Source organism: Grammomys surdaster, unplaced genomic scaffold (genome assembly GCF_004785775.1).
Source record: "Grammomys surdaster isolate TR1022 unplaced genomic scaffold, NIH_TR_1.0 66, whole genome shotgun sequence".
NCBI lineage: Eukaryota > Metazoa > Chordata > Mammalia > Rodentia > Muridae > Grammomys > Grammomys surdaster.
In genome coordinates, this window is record NW_021604568.1 from 12,555,952 (window position 1) to 12,577,973 (window position 22,022).

Below are 22,022 nucleotides of genomic sequence, written 5' to 3' on the forward strand. Positions count from 1 at the left end.
TCATGTAATAATGTGTGTGACTATAAATGGAGTAGCCTCGCTGTTTCTCAGTTAACATGGTTAAAAATAGTAGCAGTTATCATTATCACCCAGCTATATAATTCTGACAGCTATATATTCAAGAGAACACATTTTTCCACAAAAAATTATTCAGCAGTGTTCATAGAAGCATTATGCATAATAGCCAAAAAGTGGCAACTGAGCATTTCAAAGCAGACAGACAGACCTATGCAAGTGAAGAAGCAGACTCTGAAGGACCCATGCTGTCCTTTCACTTTCAGGATGATTTAGCACAGACAAGTGTGTAGAGATGGGAAGAGATGAGCAATTGCTGCAGCTGGTGCAGAGGAAGGCTTCCTTTCAGAGCCAGGAGAAGGTTTGGGAAGTATGGAGTGCTGAGGGCTATGGTGTTGTGACTACTTAAAAGGCCACTAAAATAGTTTGAAAGAATAAACTTAATGCTACAGGGATTATACCTTAGGTTATAAGAAAGTATCTAGGAAATATGTATTGTGTGCATTTATCTATTCATAAGAGACAAGCTATTGATGTGACTTATCTCTGGAACAGCACTGTTGTCCCAGGAACATGCTGAATGAAGCAAGTTACCACACCCATCCTGGTTCAGCTGGCTTTGCTTCAAGAAGTTAAGATGCTTCTTAGTTCATACAGATAGTAACCAAGAGGTGTTCTTGGGAAGTCATGAGTGAGTCTCTTTAATACGTGAAGAATTTCCTAGGATGGCTTAGGTAATCAAAAGAAGACTGTATGATTATCTGTTCTTTGGGCTTCCAGGAGCAGAGCCAGCTTGTAAGTAAGTTTGTGAGGTCTTAAGTCAGTAAAGGTGAGCTAGTTTCCATGCCCATAATTAAAGAATGAGGAGCACTCAATTCACAATGGTTTTGGCAAGCCCAAGATGATATTTAACTACTGAAATATATTGCCATTGAAGATTACCTGTTTAGGAAGTACATGAAAGGGTGCTTTAATTTAGTTGTCGTACACAATCTACCTTAATATTTAATTTTTATTATTACTATTATTACTGCTATAACCACCACTACTATTTTTGATTCTTTTAACATGTCATATATCCCAGGTTGACCTTCAATTCATTATTTAGTTGAGGATGACTTTGAATTTCTTATTTTCCTGCCTCTAGATTAAAGGGATGTGACATCACACACAGTTCTATGTGGTGCTGTGGACTGAACCTGGGGATTCATCATGCTTAGCAAGTACTCTCTCTACCAATGGAGTTAGAATCTCAGTGCTCCCCCACCCTATAATACTAAGATTACAGATGTATGCCATCTAATGTTCTTTATTTTTTGCCAAGATGTAATTTATATAGCATAAAATTAACTCCCTAAATTTAATTTAGAAAAAAAAATCTTTCTTTATTAGAATGAAATTTTCTAGAAAAGAGGGATAATTTATTTAATGGCTATGACTCCAACTCCATACCAAGTGTAAAGGAAGTGCATCCTGGCATGATGTCTTACATTTCAGTACTTGGGATGCTGAGACAGGGGGACTGCTACAAGCTATAGGGTACCTGGCTACCTAGTGTGTTCCACACACCAGCCTGATTTGCAGTGTCATATCCAAGTAAAGGAAAGAAGGCAGAGGGATGGCAGGCAGAGAGGATGGTTATCCTGTTGAGGAGAAACCAGTCAGGGAGGATATGGGACTGGATTTGGACCTAATAGGTCCATTAGGTTTTAGCTACTAAGGAGGAAGGTCAATTATCAGCCATGGTAATGGAATCACAAAGCCATTGGGGAGGGTGTGGTAGGAGAGGAGCAGTAGGAACAGTAAGGTCGAGGGTACTTTTGTATGACCCTGGGTGGTATTTCAAGACATTTAGATTTTATTCTGTGGCACCTGTTTTAGTCGATGAAAGCTATAATCGGATGTGTCAGAGACTTGCATTAAAATGCCATGGTAGTGCAGGGCGTGAGTGCTGGCCGTCAGGCTTGAGGCTTTTAGAGATAAGCAGGTGAGCCTAAGCCGTGGCTTGGGACAGGAAAGGGAGCACTAAGTTGTCTGGCTTCACCCCAACTCACCCTGAAAGTATCTTAAATGTGGGGTTGTTTTGATGGGTTGTGGGGCGAGGTCCACAGGAATAGGACTTCTGCCTTACAAAAGGGACCTCGGGGAGCTTACTCCTACGTGGGGTGTAGCAGTTAATCAGCTATGAACAAAAATTTGGCCTTCACCAAACACCAAATCTTTCAACTTCTGAATATATATTTCTCAAAACCTCCAGAAGTATGAAAAATAAAAATGTGTGAACATCTTTTCTGTGAGGCCCTCATGGATGACAACACACTGGAACAGGAGATATAAAGGAAAAATTCATGCAGTTTGCTGAAGATCCCTGTGGATGGAAAGCTAATGATTTTACTCCATTCTTACTACTACTGCTTGATACCAGCTGATACTGGAAATTCATAAGACTTAGTGAATCTTGGCAATATCCTTCCTCCTAAGACAGACTTTAGAGACGTGACTGTTAATCTGTGTGACTACTTGTCAGCTGTCCTCACTGACAGGCTTTGAGGTTGTTTTCATTTGTGTGTTTAGAAACAGATAAGTAGTCATCATTTTGGCCAAAGACTAATCTTTTTGTTTCCAAGGAAAATTGCGTCCCCATGTAATGTTCTTGTGCTGTGCTTTAAACTTCTGTGAAGTGAAATGACAAAAAGGAAATAATCAAGGGCATTGGGTGTTGCAATACCATGTCTGTCATGTCTGAACTGTAGGAAGTCATTGTGCCATTTTAAAGATTTTCTTGGATTACAGTTAGTGGTTCCTCATGGAAGCCTAAGAGTAACCAAATGTGGGTTACTTGAGAAGCTAACAAATGGTGGATTATGTAAGAAACTAAGTAGGGGGTGGCAGTAATCACCTGCAGGGTCACTCTTGTTTTGTAAATTGAATGGAGGCTCCAATCCTGCAAAACCTCAGACTCTGCACAGTGAAATGATTAGCACAAGATTTGGCTCCCTTGATGTTTCTGATAGTTCTGTTATAGGTATAACCGGTTGGGCATTGGTATGTATCTTAATAATAAGACTTGTAGAAAATATGTATTATAAGACACTGATTTTACAACTCAGAAAAAAATACTGATTTCACAAAATTAACTTGTAAATTATTTTTAAAACTTGCTTTAGCGTTCGAAAGTTTTTTTGTTTCTCAAGATAGGGTTTCTCTGTGTGTAGCCCTGGTTGTCCTGGAACTTGTTCTGTAGACCAGACTGGCCTCGAACTCAGATATCTGCCTGCCTCTGCTGGGTTTAAAGGTATACACTACCACAGCCCACCAGTGCTCAAGAGATGGCTCAGTGGTCAAGAGCACTTGCAGAAGACCTGAGTTCAATTCCTGGTACCCACATGGCCCTCAAAACCATCTGTTAGTCCAGTTACAAGGGGTCTGATGCCTTCTTGTGGCCTCCATAGGCATTCATGTGGTGCATAAATTTACTTGCTGGCAAAATACTCACATATATAAAATGTAAAAAAATAATGTTTGATATAACTTGTTTATCCAAAAACATTCTTCATAAAATGTAAGATGTTGTATGAGCATAAACTATAATGAAAATAAATCAGAAGTATAAAGGGTACCCCAAGTGTTTCCAAACTAGGATTTATTTAAGTTTATATTAGTCAGTATTTTAACCAAATTTTTGTAAAATATCATTTTGAAGTATTTAAAATTATTTTTGAGTAAAAAATAGGACAAAGTCTATAAGGCTTAATTAAATATGGAAAATTGTTATTTCATCATTAACTGGCTCAAATACCCCTTTTACATTTTTCTAGAAGTGTTTATTTTAGGGTTTCTGAAACAAGAGTTTTCCTGCCTACACCTGTCCAGTATATTGCTACATAAGAAGTAAAGCTAACTTTAGTCTTAGAACTACCTGGGGAGGTCACAGCATGACACTCCGCCTCCTGACTCTGGTGACATTCCATGTCCCTCTTGCCTTCCCTTTCTCTCAAGGAAACAAGAGTTTCCTGAAGCTACTTTGCATTCACTTTAAATACTAACTCATTAATATTCACTGATTTTTAAAAAAATGTTTTAAGACAAAGGTCCATGAGCTGGAGAGATGGCTCAGTGGTTAAGAGCACTGACTGCTCTTCTAGAGGTCCAGAGTTCAATTCCCAGCAACCACATGGTGGCTTACAACCATCTGTAATAGGCTCCAGTGCCCTCTTCTGCTGTGTCTGAAGACAGCTACAAAGTACTCCTATAAATAAAAAAATAAAATTAAAAAAAAAAGACCAAGGTCGATGTTTTACAGCAGTAATTAAGTTTAAATCTTCAAGCTTCTGGAGTTAAGACCAGGGGCACAAACCTCTGGCCATTATTTTAAAGTGAGTCGTGACTTAACAATTGGAAGGAGGGGGCCCTGTACCCAAGTTGGGCAGATGCTTTGGTGGGATCAGGAATCTTCAGCGGTGCTACCCAGTTGACGTCTGCCTCCAGGATCTTTCTGAACTGTTGATGTTTGTACCTTTTACTTGGGTTTTCTAGTGACAGGAACAGAAATTGTGAAACTTTCAAAGCTGGAGAAGGAAGAAAAGGAAAGCTGAGAATCCCAAGTCTCTTGTTCTCTTTCTGACAGAGGACTCAGATTAGGAAGGGACACTTGAGGTTGTGTGCCCTGCAGTGCTAACTCCACTTGGCCTTCCCTAGATCAGGCTTTGTACAGGTGAGAGACCTCAGGTGCTTGGGATTAGGTTTTTTTCTTTCTTTTGGGAAATAGTACTTAGTATTTTCTTCATTTTTTAAATCTTTCATTGAATTGGAGATTTTTATTTTTTAAAAAAATCCGAAACATGTCATGAACTTTCCTGTTTTCTTAACAAAAAGCCATGCTGATCTTCTGTGTATTGTTTCAATTTAGTATGCTCACCACTGAACCGAGTCATGTATATGGTAAATGTTTCTGACATGTTTAGGAACATTATATTGAAAATTCAAACTGGATGATTTGGCTGCCTTGACTTTTTTTTTTTCAAGGAACATATTTAAATGAGAAACACTTGCACTTCTCCAAAGCAAAAGAAAAGGTTTAGATCATTTGTTTGAGTGAAATAGATTATAGAACTTTTGACCCCAATTTTCCATTATGTTCCACTAAGTGAGCTATTCCATAAGGCACAGTAAAGAAAGAAATCTGTCGTATTAGAATAGAAATGTTAGTGTTTTTAAATCTAGTTCTGTAGTCAGGCTTATTTATCAGAAATAATTTTAGTTATTAAAAATCTATTTTGAAACTAGGAGACAGCTCAGACTGTGAAGTGCTTTCTCTGTAGGCATGATCACCTAAGTGTAGACCCTGGCACCATGTTTTCAGAGAGGGTCTCACTATGCAGCTCAGGCAGGGAGGGAGCCTCCTTCAGCTTACTGGGTGTTGGGATGCAGGTGTGAGCTGTCATGTCTGCTAAAAGACAGCTATTGACATGAGACAGCTCTGATTTCCATTGCTGCTGACCTTTAGCAAGATATCTGTGAGCCTTCCCTTCATCTTCAGATGGAGAACTGGGATAAAGAAAATGTCTCATCTTGCTTTGAAGGTGATGTGACATTACATTAAATAAAGTATGTCATAAGTATAGTGTCAGTACATAGTTGATCAATAAATATGAATTGACAAAATGTTTCCTACTTGCTATGCATAATCCCCAGTGAGAAAGGAAGAACAAGACAGCAAGCATGAAATGACCAAGACTGGCCCACTCCTAAATTGATTGAATGTCAGTGACCAGAACAAAGTAAGGCTTGTGGTTGATTGAGGTGGCTTTGTTTGTTTGTTTGTTTGTTTGTCTGTTTGATACAGGGTCTCAGTGAGTAGCTTTGGCTGGCATGGAATTTACCATATGAACTCACAGAGGTTTGTCTGCCACTGTTTCTGAATGTTGGGGTTAATGATGTGTACCACCACACCTGGCTTAATTCTAGTCAGAACTATAAAAGGGCAGGTTTAGAAATAAATTATGTAAAATTGTTCATACTCTGCTTTGCATATAGTAAGAAACTGATTTTAACTTAATTTCAGTACATTTTTCCTGTTAAGCAATAACATCTGTTTGTTCCTAAATTTGTTTCAAGCGTTGAAGACAAAATCAGTTTTCAAAACTTTTCATTTTTTTTCTTAGCTACGATACAAGTGCATTGTATTCTGTTCGTAGAGTACTGTTCATAGAGTACTAGATTGTTGTGATGATTTTAAACTGTGCAGTAATTTGAACAGAGGAAAACTTCTCTAATCTAAACGGAAGAAAAGAAGCCACTTGACGACTTTAGCTAACCTTATTACAGGATTTTCTTTTTATTCAACTTTTAGCATCAGCTACATTCTTAGAATGCTGACTTTTTATGATATTAGCTGTAGAGTGTGTCTGAATCTATTTAGGAGGGTGTTTTCAACTACTTATATTTATGATTTGCTATGTGCTTTGGGAAATTTATTTAAAAATCCAAAATATTGAAATGTGGGTAAATATAGAGATTTCCAAAAAACTGATTGTTGAATTAAGTGTAAACTCTTCAAAACTTTACCCTCACTAGTATGTAGATAACCCTCATCTCTGGTATTGTTATTGGTGATCAGTCATGTTTGAAAGTCCAGTTGTTTGCCAACACCATCTGGTTATACTTTACACACTTTGAACATATTCTTGAAGAAAAGCAAGCCATATAGACAGAGTTTTCTTTACTGATGCAAAGCTGTTTAAGGTTTGGTTGAACGTTAACAAACTTAGCTGAAGGCAGAACATCCAAATGTGTGAGGTACTACTATACTTCATAGATGAAGGTTTCCTACAGTGAGTTGTCCTTCATTTTCTAAACATTATTTCAGTGAAGTCCTTTAAGGAGGGACATGTTTCTAAAAATGTTCTTTTAGATTTGTAGAATTTAGGGTAAACCTGATAGGAATGTGTTCCATTAGTGAGCACTCAAGAACAGTGTTGATCGATGTGATTGGTCAGCATCCCTTTATCAGTTTCTAAGCTCCAGAAACTGTTGTCAATGCTGTGTGTGTGTGTGCTCGTGTGTGTGTGTGTGTGGTTTATGTGTGTTTGTCATTGCTGACTGTGTCAATTTTTGATATACTGTTGTTCCATTGCAGTACTCAAGGTAATAGAGTCTCTTGGTAACATAAGGAAGGCTGTGAAATGATTAAAAATTGCTAGAAGCTGATCTAACCAGAACTTATTAGGTAGAGAGATTCTTGGAGTAGGCCCTTGCTTGTTGCCAAATTACAGCACTCCACTAGCCACATCCTTGTGACTGTTGCCACCTGAAATGTTGTTTAAGTACACGGTAGATTTTAAAGACTAATTACAGAAAAAGGATGTAAAAATCCTCAGTTTTTAATATTGATTATACGTAGAAATGAACTTTCAGTATTTTCTTAAACAAAATACATTAAAATTAGACTGTGAACTTGTAACCCCAGACCTGGGAGTGGGAGTGCAGTGGTAGAGACAGACAGACAGACAGACAGACAGACAGACAGACAGACAGTTCCCAGGGTCTCATCAGCTAGCCAGTCTAAGCAAAGCTGTAAGTTCTGGGTTCAGAGAGAGACTCTGCCTCAAAAATAATTAAATAAGTAAGACAAGCCATTGAGGACAGACATCCTCATATTAACCTCTGGCCCCCACATGCCTCTCCTGCACATACACCACATACTGCACCCTGAACCACATATAAATTAAGCAATTGGTTTTTTTTTTATTTTTTTTAAATGGGACTTTATATACCACAGATTAACCTTGAACTTAGAATACTCCTACCTTAAGAGTGCCAAGGTTATAAGCACATGTCACCTTGCACAGCAGATCTTCCCGTTTTCTTTTGATATGCCTGCTAGAAAACTTAGAAGCAGATAAATGCCTTTGTGGCTCACTGTTCTGTTGAACAGTGCTACTACCCTAAAGGAAAGAGTCCGTGTTGAGCTCCTTAACAGGTGGGAGCTGGCAGACATCTGGGAAAGGCCTCCTCAGTTTCTCTAGCTGCAAGGGCTCCAGCTGGCATGCTTGGCCGGCTTGGGTAACAAGTGCTGTTTCTGTTTTGGAGGAGTTTAATATGCTGTTACTACCTCTGTTCTGTAGCTTTCTCAGGGTAAGATTAGAAACAGGAAGTGGTTGTTCCACTCTAATGGGTGCTTGCTGACTCTTGACCAGCCTTCTTGAAGACAGTGACAAAAATAAATTCATAGCTACTGTCTTTATTCCTATTGCTGCAACAAACACCATCACCAAAAGCCAAGTTGAGGAGGAAAGTGTTTCCTTGGCTTACACTTCCATATCCCTGTTCATCATTGAAGGAAGTCAAGACAGGAACTCAAGCAGGGTAGGAACCTGAAGACTGGAGCCGATGCAGAGGACATGGAGGAGTGCTGCTTACTGGCTAGCTCTCCATGGTTTTCTCAGGTTGCTTTTTTATAGAAGAACCCAGGATGACCAGCCAGGGATGGCAGCACCCACCACGGGCTGGGTCCTCCACCATCAGTCACTATTAAAAATATGTCTTGCAGGGGCTGGAGAGATGGCTCAGTAGTTAAGCGCACTGACTGTTCTTCCATAGCTCCTGAGTTCAATTCCCAGCAACCACATGGTGGCTCACAACCATCTGTAATGTGATTCGATGCCCTCTTCTAGTGTGTGTCTGAAGTCAGCTGCAGTGTACTCATATAAATAAATAAATAAATAAATAAATAAATAAATAGAAAGAAAATGTCTTTCAGCCAGACCTTATGGAGGTGTGTTCTCAGTTGAGGTTCCCTCCTTTCAGATAACTCTAGCTTGTGTCAAGTTGACATAAGACTAGCCAGCACAGCATCTTTGGGTACCTGTCACGTACATTCATTACATAAAACCTTCAACCTAGTGTTGTCTGAGCTAGTACTATGTTGTACACATTATATTTTAATTTTCTATGTGCTTTGCTACGAAGGACTGTGCAGTAGATAAAGGAGTCTATTGCCCAAAGATCCTTGCCACTTAGGATCCTTGTATTGCTTTCCTCCAGGCTACCTTCTACCCCACTGGGTACCTGTTGAGTAGCTCAAACATTCATGAAGTTCTCTTTTTAAAATTTTAATTGAGGAAAATTATGTTACCATGTATAACATGTTTTAAAATAGTATTGCAGAGCAGCTAAATTAACTATTTACATGTGCCTTACCTATTTTACACACTTTTTAAAAATTATTTTTTATTTTTATTTTATTCCTTAAGATGAGGTCTCACTATATAACCCTAGCTAACCTGGAACTAACTCTGTAGACCATGCTGGCCTCAAACTCACAGAGATTCTCTTGCCTCTGTCTCCCAAGTACTGGGACTAAAGGCATGTGTCACTACCACCACTCAGCTCTATGTTTACTTTTTGTGGTAAGAACTCTACAATCTACTTCCTCAGATGTCTTCAAGCGAGACTTCAGGTTACCAACAGCCTTTTGAGCAGTATGGAACATCAGAAGCTTGTGAAAGAATGGCCTTCTCATGTTGGAACCCATCACTGAAAGTTCTTCAGAAGCTTTCAGGAAAGGATACAGGAAGAGTCTCTTCTAAATGCCAGGAATATCAAATCTTAAGCTTCAGAGACCACCATATAAGAAAGCCTTTTTACAGGCAGAGTGTTGAAGTAAGACAGAGGGATAAAGTAAGTCTATTGAGCTGGATAAGTCTTGCATAATCCTAGGCCTTGACTTAATGGTTATGTCCTTGACATTGCTGCACTAAGAACCAGCAAGTGGAAATGTCAGAGTGCTGGCATGTTAGCTGCTAAGTTAGACTGGCTCTAATTGTGATCTGCATGCTCTGCAGGACTGGATGCTGCCTCTGCCCACCACTGCTGCCCTCACTCAGGTCCAAGTATCCGTTACTGACTTTGGAAAGACAAAAGGAAGAACAGAAATATTTATAAAGTAAAGCAAGACTGGAGAGGGGCGCAGTGATGATATCTGAGCATGTTTAAAGAGCAGAGCACAGCCAGGCAGAGTGCAAGCCAGGCATCTGCAGTCTCAGCACTTGACAGCTGAGGCAGGAGGATTTAGGATTCATGGCCTGAATGGTCTTTAGAGTGAGTTTGAAGAGAGAAATGGGGCAGGGAGCACAAAGTGCAGGAAGTGCAAAGCATCAAAGTGCGGTTCTGACTAGAAGGTTTTCCTAAGTCTCACAGTATCCTACCTGGGGAATGTCAGGGAACTGTAGAGTCTAAGATGATCAGGTTCTGTAATTGTCTTGCCTTCACTGCCTTTCCTTCATAACTGAAATCATGGCAGATTTAAATGCATGTTGTTCATGCTCATATGCTACATATATTGTTGTTTTTATATTGTTTATTATTTATCTGAAGTATCGTCTACCTGAAATTTCATCCAGAGGAAAGGAACATGCACCATAGAACATCCGTATTATAATGAAGAGAAAGGAGAGTTAACTGAACAGCCAAATTAACTAGGACTAATTTGACCCTCATCCCTAGGCTCTCTTAAGAGACAGTGGCCGCCTTGTGGGTGAGGGGAATGTGAATCTAGTGACTTACCTAATTCAGTCACTCATCTCTTTAACCCCTGAAAAACTGATTTGTTTTTGTAGGTCAATTACATAATGTTTGTGTGCATGATGTTGTTTTGAGTGAAATGCTCTGTTGAATGGCTATTTTGGAAGAAAAGATTGGAATATATTCATAGTAATAAGCTTGGTTTGCATTTCTGGGTGACTCATGATCTTCAACTTCTAACCATGTTAGTGAAGGGTTGCTATAACTACCAGATGGCAGACTTTCCTAATTCAGTGTTAGATGCCAACAGGCTAATAACAGAATCGATGTATGCAGAGTTAAAGCACAATGCACAAGATTGGAGTATTACTTAAGATGCTCATCTCATTTTAACTGCACATTTACAAGCAGTACAAATGCATTTGTGTATGATACAACTGTTTGGTTTTCAGGACAGTCTTGGAATGCATTTGTAGTGTGTATTCTATGTAAAGTGCTGTGTGTCTAAAGGGTATTTTACCAAGAGCCGGTCTAAGATTGACTTAGGATAAATCCAGTTGGCAGGGCAGATGTGCTCAGTTCTGGAGAATAGGGTTCACAGTGGAAGCAGTGTTTGTGCAGTATAAGTACTTTAAAATTAGTTGGTTTTATAATTAAAAAATTCTCAAATGCTATGTTAAGAGATATACAGTACAAACATTAAATATCTAGCAGAAATATATCATACTCATGTTGTATTCTTACTGTTAGAAGCTTACAGAAAAACACAGGGAAATAAATTCATGAGCTACTCTCAGTTGATTTTAATTTCTACTTTGAGTTCCTAGGATAATAGTTGGTTTTTACAACTATATGAACAAGACAAATGCCGAAGTACAGACAGCTTAAACCTAGTTTCCAGGTTTCAGGGTTTATTTTTGTGATTACTCTTTTTCTCGAATATTCACACAAAAGATATAGTTGTTATATCAGTATTTTTAATGCCATTTTACATACAAATACTAATTTATTTTCTGTGAAATATAGATTTTATAAAGACTGCCTTTGAGTTACTATATATATATATATATCTTCATTTGGCTGTATTTTGATGCTTTTTATAAATATAGTTTTCCTTTTGCTTAAAAATAACATTTACTTCTGATCATGTAATTTTCTTAACAAGCTATTTCACAAAATTATGTATATCATAGGATAAAATATAGCTATTTTAAATTTAATGATTACATTAAGGTATGGTAGTGCTATTTAAACTAGATTTTTTTATTGGTTATTTATTTATTTATATTTCAAATGTATCCCCCTTCCCAGTTTCCTCTCTGGAAACTCCTTATCCCATCCTCCTTCCCCCTGCTTCTATGAGGGTGTGGGTGTTCCCCCACCCACCACCCATTCCCACCTCCTCACCCTGGTATTCCCCTACATTGGGGCATTGAGCCTTCACAGGACCAAGGGCCTTCCCTCCCATTGATGCCCAATAAGGCCATCTTCTGCTACATATGTGGCTAGAGCCATGGGTCCCTCCATGTGTACTCTTTGGTTGGTGGTTTAGTCCCTGGGGGCTCTGGGTGGTCTGGTTAGTTGATATTGTTCTTTCTGTGGGGTTGCAAGCCCCTTCAACTCCTTCAGTCCTTCCCCTAGCTCCTCCATTAGGGGTCCCATGCTCAGTCTGATGGTTGACTATGAGCATCCACATCTGTGTTGGTCAGGATCTAGCAGAGCCTCTCAAGAGACAGCCATACCAGGCTCCTGTCAGCAAGCACTTCTTGGCATCTGCATTAGTGTCTGGGTTTAGTGTCTGCAGATGGGATGGATCCCTAGGTGGGGCAGTCTTTGGATGGCCTTTCCTCCAGTCTTTGCTCTACTCTTTGTCCCTGTATTTCCTTTAGACAGGAACAATTCTGTGTTAAGATTGTTTTATTTTGAATTGAAAGGAAAATTAAAGATTTGAATGTTCCAAAATACTGCTTTATAATCAATTACATTAAGTGAGGTTTTGAGGTTCCTTCTAGACAAAACATCTAAAGGATTTTCATTACATATACATACCAAAGTTTATTATTTAGAGTCTCAAACCTGAGTATATACATCAAAGATTTTAAGCATTTTGCTTTCCACAAATTCCTTAAGAGTGATATATGAAGGTTTTCTTGTTGGTCGGTTGGTTTTATTTTAACAGCTAAATTTGGATCCTGAATCATTTCAGGGTTGAAACTTGTATCATTTTGTGAGTAATAGAAAACCCTAAGTATAGACAAGCTAAGTGTAAACCAGTGTATAAAGTAAGGTTAAATCAAAAAGCCTAACTATCTGTCAGCTTTTGAGACGGGTTATTTATAACCAACTTCCTACCAGAAAAGATTATCCACCACACCAAATACTGAGATGGTGTCTTATTTTCATTGTATTTAGGAAATTGTGTGTGTGGCTTTGGCTTACATTTGCTGAATAACTGAAACTAGTGTTTTAATGCAAGGCAGTATTTAGGACTAAGCCCTCAGACACTGAGTGGAACATTGAGGGCAGGAACCTTTCTTACTGAGACATAAAGACTTTCTGTAGTTCTTTGATGTTCCTTAGGTGGTCATCCACACTCTCTCATTTGTTCAGTGTGTCCATCATTCCACTCCACACCTCAAGGTACTGTGTCTTCACTAAGATGCCTCATCTGAATCTCTAACCCCACCCATCAGCTGTCCATGCTTTGAGGGAATTGTAGGCTATAAGCGAGTTAGCTTTTGTTGGTCATTTGTGTGTGTATGTGTGTCTGTGTCTTGAGAGCTGTCTGTTGAGGTCTGGTACTCGCTCCCCCCTCCTTAAAGCCAAATTATTTGTCTTTAAGGATTCTGCCTCCCCTAGACCAAGCAGAGAGGAGCCACCCAGAACACCCTCTGACAGGCGATCTGAATTATTGCTTAGGCTGTGAGGCTAAGCACTGCAAGGGAATATAAATAAAAGATAAAAATATCTCTCTGGGTTCCCTGAGGGACAAGCCTGACTGCATAGGGGTTATTGTCAAAAGTATCCCCTCTCCAGGAAAAAGACATCGAGATGGGTATGGCCCTCATGCCTCACTGGACAACGACAGGGGAACCGGAGCCATTACAAGGTCCCCTTCAATTACTGGAGGTCAGGCCTCTATCCCTGCCTTCGCAAGATTAGAATTGCCACAACCCTTCTATACTTAGAGAAGGGAGGAGATGTCAGGAGCAGCCCTGCTTACACACTGAAGGCCTAAAATCAACCATAGGCCTAAAATCAGCAATAGGCCTGTCATACATGTATACTAACACCAAGTCTTGGGTCTCAGTGGAAAAACATTGAAACAGATAGCTATAAGCTAATGTAAACAGGAAGCTTTTGTGGAAATCTACAAGCCTGAGTAGTCATAGACCTTGTAAATAGGTAGCCTTGGCAGAAAATACCAACTTAGATAAGGTCAAGTGAGTCATAGGCAGAGTCATAGTGACTTGTCCCCTGAACCTTCACCCAGCTGATACCGGTTCTGAAGATATCTGTATTCCCCCTGAACACCCACACTCCAGTGTCATTCCCTTCCCCACATCCTGCCTTTCTGTGTTTATAACCCCTGTGTGAATGAATTACGATTTGAGAAAAAATAAATTATAAAAAAAATAAAAATAAAAAAATAAGGATTCTGCCTATTCAAGTCCTGTCACATAAATTTCTCACTCCCTCACCCCCATGCTGGTAAATGACTGTTTGCTTTTTGTGCTAGAGCTTTTAGTGTGCTTGTTTTTGCTTTTGCTCCTGTGTTTTTGGGTCTTCCCCTCCCCCTCCTGTTTGTCTGTCACAAAGAAAAAAGTGGTTTTCTTATGTTTTCTTACAGTAGTTTCATAGTTTCCAGTCTTAGAGTCTTTAATCCAATTTTAGTTGATTGTTTTGTTTTTAAGTCATTAAAACAGTCCGCGTGCTGCTCAAAGAGTCCTTAAGATGCAGCTTCTGTCTTTCCTTGGAGCGACTGAAGGGATGCAGAGTGGATGAGATACATGGGGATTTTCTTTAATAACTCAGTCTTGCACACTTCCATCATGTGCTGTCCTTGATGATGATGTGTGAAAAGACTGCACAGACTGTGAATATAGAGAGTGGAACACTGGGGCCACCTTAGAACTCCCTGACTGATGCTGTTCGTGATGGCCAATCTTCATGTCAACTCGATTTAGCTGACGATGCTGCTCAGCATCATCTTAGGGCCGTGGGTCTCAGACTAAGTAAAATAAGAAAGTGATCTGAGCAGCATTTCATCTTGGTGACTGTGGACACAAGGGACCGATTGGCTCTGTTGCCTTTCCCACACAACACCCCTCCAGCTGAGCCTGGATCGGATCGCCCTTTCAACCTTCAGTCACTTTGTCAAGTATTTAGTCACAGAAATAGAAACATGGTCAGTATACTGCCTTTAAGTAAATCATTAGGGAAGTTCATTGTTTCCTACAGATTTCCACATTCTGTCCTATTAAAAAAATACATGTTAGATATGGCTACCATGAGTGAGGTGGGTGAAAATATATATTTAGTGGGAAATGTGAAGTGGTTTTCTTCCCAACCTAGTGAAGACAGATTCTGTAAACTTTTTTTGTCTTAGAATGCATCTCTGGAGCTTGCTGGAGTGCTGGCTTGGAGCTTGCTATGTAGACCAGGTTAGCCTAGAAGTCACATAAATTTGTCTGCCTCTACTTCCTGAGTTCCTGGAGTTAAAGGGGTGCACCTCCACTTCCAGCTTGATGTTGAAAAATTTGTCAAGATAAAAAGGTCATTTAATGGGTTAGTTTATTTGAACATCAGTGAACAAATGGACAGTGTCAGGACTACACAGCATACATATAGTAGAATCTGTTCATTTATGTGTAATTATACAGTGAATTTTTATGATTATCATCTACTGTAAGGACTACTTAATTCCATATTTAACTATGCATTGTCCTATTATAATATAAAACAGATAATAGATTTATAACAAAGATCATGTCACTGAAACATTTATAGTCTGTGTTCTTTGGACTATATTCTGTGTGAAATGGGAAGGCATTGAAAGATTTATAGGAAAGTGGAGTAATGTCACGTTTCTGGTTTTAGTATCTTATTTTGGCAGTAGTATTGAGAGTAACTGGAAAGGTTTAAGGGTAAAGGTAAAAAGATCACTGTAGTATTCCAGAGAGAAAGAATTAAGGCATGAAATAAATCAAGAATGGGTAAGGGAAAAGTAGCTTAAGAGGAAAAATGGTCAAGTCAGAAGAACATGGGAGGTGAAGGGGAAGATGAAAGGGAAGGGGAAGGTCAAGTTAAAGAAGTCCTGGTTCAAGCATGGAGAAAGAACTTGTGGGCAGACGTTCAGACTTGTCCTTCTCTCTCCCATCCTTATCCCACTTCCCTCCCTGTCTCCCCTCCCACCTCCAGTCTGTGGGCAACAGTAAGAGTTTGATTGTATAGCATGAAGGTCAAGATACTGGGGCAGGCCTAGGAACTAGAACAGGCAGCTAGAAGTACAGATCTGTCAAACCTTGGCAGGAGAAGTGGTAGCAGAGGCTGTGGCTGACAAATATGACTGTCCAGGTGAGTGCAGAGTGACACCAAGGATGAAACTCTGACACACAACACATCATAAAATCATCCTTTCTTAATAGCCACAGCCCAGACTAAGCCCATTTCACCTTCAGCCCCCACCGAGTTGCAAAAATGAAGTCTGTTCCTAAGCCCATGGTTTTTGTCTATAGCATGGTGGTAGGGAGTTCTGGTGGGTAGGTTTGAAGCATTTCCTGCTGGACTAATTTGGTATAAGATATTCATGGTGCTTGGCACATTTCCATAGATGCCCTCATTCATTGAGGGCAGTTCCCACTCTCCTGTGGCATCTGTCCTATAAGAACTGCAGCATGTAAGGGTATTGTTCTACCAAAGATAACTTCGCACCTGTTTTATGACTTCAAAAACTAGGTGCTCACAAGTAAGGACTCAGTCAGCAGCAAGTTACTTAGCCCTGATCCTGCCCATCTGGAAGGCCCAGACTAGTGAAATCGTCAGATGAGCATATAGAAGTTTTTTGACAATTAGACATGGTGGTGCACACCTTTGATCCCAGCACTCCAGAATCAGAGACAAGTGTCAGTTGAGGCCAGCCTGGTCTACAAAGTGAGTCCAGGACAGCCAGGGCTCTGTCACACAGAGAAACTCTGTCTTGACACCCACCCCCACACCAAAGTTCTTTAACAGTTTTATGCGTGTGTATAATGTATTTAGTAATTTTCACACCATGTCCCTCTCTCAGCCATCCCTCCAGATAAAATCCTTCCTCCCAAGTCTCCCTCCCTTTATGTCTTCTTTTTGTGTGTGACCCACTGAGTCTACTTAGAATTGTATGCACAAGGTTAGTGAGGGGGTTACTAGAACATGGACAACGTATCAGTGGCTACACCAGGAAGAAAATGACACCTCTTTTTTTTAGCAACCATTAACTGCAAATTAATACAGTCTTTTGGGGAAGGGTGGATCCTAGTGGGCCCCTCCTCCATTCATGATATTCAGTCTTGAGCATATTATTACATTTATAGTGAGTTTATGAATGCAACAGCTATCTCGTGTTTTCTGGAAGACTCTTCTCCCATCTCATGTTTTTACATTCTTTGTGCCCCCTCTTCTACATTGTTCCTTGGCCTTGTGGTTATGTACATATCTGTCAGGGCCCAGCCCTCCACGGTCACTTATTCAGGGCATACCATCCTACTGTGCTTAGTCTCTCTAGCTAACTTCTTGACCTTGTGGGACCACAGGTCCCCTTTGAGAACTGATGAAAGCTATGAATACCCCCTAGAACAATTCATGGATAATTTTCCTCCTCTCTTTGAGAGAATTCAAATTGAATTTTCTGAAGTTTGTCTATGGAATTTTGGGGCTCCTGTGGACTCTATATGAAGAAATTTCTTGCTCCCACAGTAGTTGCAAACACCGTTACTTCCAGCTCTTGGGAGACTAAGATAGAAGGATCATGAGTTCAAAGATGCTCTGGCCTATATAGCAAGACCTTGTCTCAAAAACTTGAAAACACAGCACTGGAGAGATGACAAGGCAAGCTCAAGATCTCAAGGCAAGCTCAGCAGGCAGTTCCTGTAGAAGGCTGTAGGTGCAGCCAAGGTGGGTAACTCCACCTAGGTGTCTATTGTCATGCAGCCAAAGTGGGTAGTTCCACCTAGGTCCTATTATTTGGTCTATTGTGGTAAACAAGGTCTCTCAGGCCTGCTCAAGGCCGAGGAAGGGCACACTCAATACCATCCCCAGTGACACACTTTCTTTGATAGGGCCACACCTATCCCATCAAGGTTACACCTCCTAATCCTTCCCAAGTAGGACCACTCCTGATGACTAAGCATTCATATATATGAGCCTATGGGAACTGTTCCTATTCAGACCACAACTATGCACTAAGATGATTGTTTTAATCAATGTGCCCAAAATAAGAATGAGTGAAGTAACCTAGAAAGATGTTAAATTGAAGCTGTAACTGTAATGTATCTGTCTTTACAAGTTTGACTGCAACGTAAGGCCGTTTGTCAGTATTTATCAGTTAGTTAAATACTCCTAACACCTGCTTCATCAATTACATTTATAGGAGTTTGCTTTACATTTTATATATATTTAAAAAAAACTGGCCAAGTTGTTATATACTAAGGTGTGTTATAGCCAAGTTGATAATGCTGTAATTAGCCATGCACTGTAAACACTGAAGAATAAGCTCATCTGCACAGACTGATTTAGGATAAATGTCCATTGTATATTACTAATTTTGAAATTTAAGTTGTAGACTGTACAATGTACTACCTGGTTGGTTGGTTTTATTTTTGTTTTTTTTGTTTGTTTGTTTTTTTTTTCATTTTGGGGGGATAGGGTAGGGTATTGTTTTTGAAATGTGAATAAGAATGTTTCTGTTTGTATTTACTACAAGAATACCAAACAAATTATTAATATTTACTTTGGGGTGATGGTATATAAATAATAAGTGTTGTGTTTATGATTTACTAATACTTTCAGAAGTCAAAAGCATTGCATAAAGCTTGACGTCTTAGTCACATATCTCTTAAAGTATTAGATGCGGCGGCTCTTGTTTGTGTGTACTAGATGGAGCTCGGCCATTGAGTCAGAGCTAGGTTCATGCCGATGGACTATGACTTCGCTGGTCTGCGGGAAGCTGGTGTTCTGCTGAAATCCGTTATCGTACTCTGCACAGTGCTTCGCTCTAGTAGGCGCCGGATAACATTAGCTGTTCTTGTGCTTCTGAGATTCTTTTGACTGACATGATGTCAGACTGGAAAATATCCCAGCGTGAAAACTAGGAATAAGCTATGCTGATAAAAGATCAGGCAGATGTTTTCACAACATTTGATTGAACTGTTGAACTTTCTGTCCAGGTGTTCTGAATCATGCTGTGTAAACATAGAATATGGTGGAAAATTAAGGCCTTCCATAAACTGCCTGGCTGCTTATCACTCTTATACCTAATTTCAGAAATGCTGTATAATTTCCAAATATTAGCTGGCTTCAAAATACATATATTTTGGACTAAGGATACAGTTCTGTATTTGGTAGAGTTGATAGAAAGATGAGCTGCCAAATTTCACAGTCTGAATTGTTAGAGGGATGGTATTTTCTCAGGTTGAAAACCAGTCATGACCTTTACAGTGTTAGTAACTTGTTTTCCCTTGAGTCTTCATATTCTATAACTTAGAAATACTCAGATTTTAAAAAAAAAAACAAAACAAAACAAAAAAGCAAAACAAAAAAACAAACAACAACAAAAAAAACCATTGAAAGACTAAAGATATATTTACCAAAAAGGCAGGCCTCAAGAGACTTGGATTCCTGGTATAACCAATTTGCTGACTTGATGTCCCCAACCCATAGATAATCTTAGTCCATGAAACTGTACTATACATAAAGTGAAGTGATAGATATGAAAGACACTGGAGCCTCCAGATAGAACGAGCCATGTAATCCTTTGCATTTAGATTTTCTTTGCATTGTATGTTTTATCTCGTCGGAAGACATAGAAGTCCATTATGTCAATTTTCTTAAAGGAAAGAGATAGTAATGGTAAAAATGGAATTTATTGTAAATACATTCTAGCCACTGTTTAATATTTTGGCTACACTAAGGATGCATATTGATATATAATGTTTGTGCTAGAATACATGAGTTTATAAAACCTAAAGGTTATTTAATTGCAAACTGGCCCCAACCTGCCTTGTTTTTTGAGACAGGATCTTTTTATGTAGACTAGGCTAGGCTTAAACTCAAGAGATAGACAAATACTGGGATTGAAGGTGTTGGCATGTCACCAAAGACATCAATGCAAAACCACCTCACAGTTGCAAGTGTTATTACTAATGAGATGATTGGCTGCTTCACGGCAGCCTCTTCCTCAGGTCCAAAGTTCAGGGACTCCTTAATACTCAAGCCAGCACAATCCACAAGGGTTTGGATAGTCCACGAGCACATGTCTTTATTTCTGTAGATACATTTTGTTTCTGCATTGAATAGTGTGACTTCATGCAAAGCTTTGGGACCAACTTGACTAGGAGAATGGAGAATGAAGAAACAATACACATGCACGCAAGCACACAGTGGGTGGGGGGAGAAAAGGAGGAAGAGGAGGAGAGAAGCTGGGATTGTGGGGTCAAGGGCAAGGTGTGGTTTAGCTAATCTCAATAGGGGTCTCCATAGGGGAGCAGCCTCATACTACTTTCAAATGCAGAAGTTGTGGCTGATCCTATGTACACTGTCACCATCTGTACTAGGACCATGGGACGTCTTACTATTCCCTTGACATGTGCTCATGTCAGCAATACACATGACTTGGAACTTATCTACTCCCACAGAATGGCCTCTTTTCTTTCTTTCCTTCTTTCTTTCTTTTTTAGAATTTAATTATTTAATACAACTACTAATCTATCATCAATAAAATCTAAGCAATCACATCACAAAACAAAGAGTTAGATTCAGCAAACATGCATTAATAATCCATACAACTTAACATTACCCAAGAAAAGGAGTTGGATATAAAAGTTTGTATAATTTTTGGTGGTTTTCAAATCTTATGGCACAGAGTAGCAAAAAAAAATTGTAAAAACAGATTTCAAATATTTTCAGTAAAATGGTAAACAATTTAATAAGCCTTTAAGTTTTCATAGTTGGCTCAAGATTAAAGCATCAAGCTGGCCCCAATCTGTCTAAACGGACAGAGGAATAGTTAAAATGACTGACACTTTAGTTACAATGGTACAGGAAGTCTCTTCCTTCTATCAAAACCCTCTTGGGTTAAATTTTTTAATCCAAACATGTCTTTATAAATACTGTGAGAATATAAACTTGGAGACATGTAGCATTGGGTCAGAAATAAAATCTAAAACATTAAGTCTGACTGTTTAGCAGAAAGTCATCAACACCTTGCCAATACAAATCTGAATGGCTTCCCTGACTGGCTGACATTCTTGTACTGAATTGTCTTATTATGTGTCAGTGTAATGTTCACACTCCATTAACCTGTTTCTACAGAGTGTAATTAGCAGAGCACTAAAATTATAAACATGGGGCAACTCAAAATGCAAAGACCTCTTCAAACAAAACCTTTCTTTTCTAGTTTTAACTCTCTGTGGCATGTTATTCTTAATTAATAAGAAAAGAAATGAGGGGAAGCTTTGAACATATCTTGTACTTTTCATCAAGGCTAAAGTGCAAAATATCTCTATAATCTCTGGTATTTTAATAGAGAAAAGCTTCAAACATATGTAATAAAAGAACAGTAAAATACAGAAGAAAAAAACTCTCAAATGTACAGAGGAATACATATATATAGTTTCACCAACTTAAACTTCTCTTTCTTCAGTGAAATCTGTAAATGAACCATGTTCTCAAAGAACTTTGTTCGACTCTTCCCCATGACCAGAAATTCTAAACTTATAGTGAAAACACATGATGAAACCAAGACATTGCATGACAATGGACACTAAGTTCGTAAAGAACCTCCTTTAAATGAGATATTATGTATGAAAATGATAATCCTATGAGAATTGTTTTAAGCACAGTAAATTTGAGCCTTGGTCTTCATGAAGATACTACAGTTTGTATAGAAAACTATAAATATACAAGACTCCAAGGGAAAAAAGTCATAATACATATTGTCCAACATTCTTTAAGCTAAAAACCTTTTGAAAGGGGGAAAGATGGCTGGTGGCCAACTGAATCTTAAGCCAGGCAGAATCTCAGTACTTGGGCAGGAGCATTACTCCAAAGTCAAGGCCAGCCTGTTCTACTCAGCGAGTTCCGGACTAGCCAGAGCTTTATAATGAAACCCTGTCTCAAAAGACCAAAAACTGGAAGGAAAAAATAAAGAATACAGAACTACAAAAACTCCTAGGTCAGAGTGTCCTCCCCAAAGGAACCGCATGTTCTAGAAGCATATAACTTAGATT

The 22,022-nt window shown here is 39.1% G+C and overlaps 1 protein-coding gene across 3 annotated transcripts in view; it reads left to right on the top strand.

The window, feature by feature from the left end:
* Positions 1-22,022, top strand: part of Add3 (adducin 3) — a 114,417-nt gene that overhangs the window by 14,332 nt on the left and 78,063 nt on the right. The window lies entirely within an intron of this gene.